The sequence below is a fragment of the Carassius auratus genome, chromosome 27 (assembly GCF_003368295.1).
Source record: "Carassius auratus strain Wakin chromosome 27, ASM336829v1, whole genome shotgun sequence".
Taxonomy (NCBI): Eukaryota; Metazoa; Chordata; class Actinopteri; order Cypriniformes; family Cyprinidae; genus Carassius; species Carassius auratus.
In genome coordinates this window covers 25,736,350-25,737,264 of record NC_039269.1, presented here as the reverse complement: position 1 = coordinate 25,737,264, position 915 = coordinate 25,736,350, and positions in this window count along the sequence as shown.

Here is a 915-nt window from a genome sequence, read left to right as displayed (position 1 = left end):
AATTAGTAAGAAAAATGTATATGCAAAATAGAAAAATTGTATTGGTCTTAGATTTTTTTTAATGGCTTTATTTGGCTATCAGCGCCATAGGGTTTTTCACTCTTTTAAACCCCACTCGATCTGTCAGGAACTCATTTGAAATACTAATAATTCCAGGCCGTATATGGCAACACCATATCTAAAATGTATCACAAGTTTGGAAGTCAAAACATTTCCAATTAAAAGTCCAGCAGAGTAGCACTAAAATGGAACGATGATATTCCAGCACTACAGATATCCCATGCATGATTGATTTAGTCTCTTTGTGAATATGAAACAGTTCTCCTCTAATGCTTCCTCTTTTCTCCACAAACCTAATATTCCAAAGTTTTTTTTTTCTCCTTCATCAGTAAACAATTACTTTTGAGACTATTTATAATCACAGTGCACAGAAAAGAGAGCTCTCGTGTTCTGTTGATATTAACTGTACATTGTTTGTGTGTGTGTGTGTGTGTGTGTGTGTGTGATCACAATATGTAGGCTACACATATTCAAATCATTTTACTGATTTATTTAATTGTGTTATTTTGGAGGATCTTTAAAGTATGTTATCAGGTTGATTAAGTATTGTTTATACTAATTTCTCATAAGGTATTTAAAAAGGGAAGGAAAAGTCATTTTGGGATATTAAAACAGCTGGTGTCTCAGACCCCCAACAGAACATGAATGTTAATGTAACACCATCATGTACAATAAACTTATAGCAAGTGACTTACCTTATTTAAATTCTGTTACTTAGAGGAAATAAAACCACATCATAGTACATTTTCCAGGGCACATTCTCCAACAAAAAGAAGTGAATGCGCAGAAGGAGGGGCATACAGGGTGAGGGAAATAGAGAAAGGGGGGGGGGGGGGCACGAGAGTTACGCTTTAT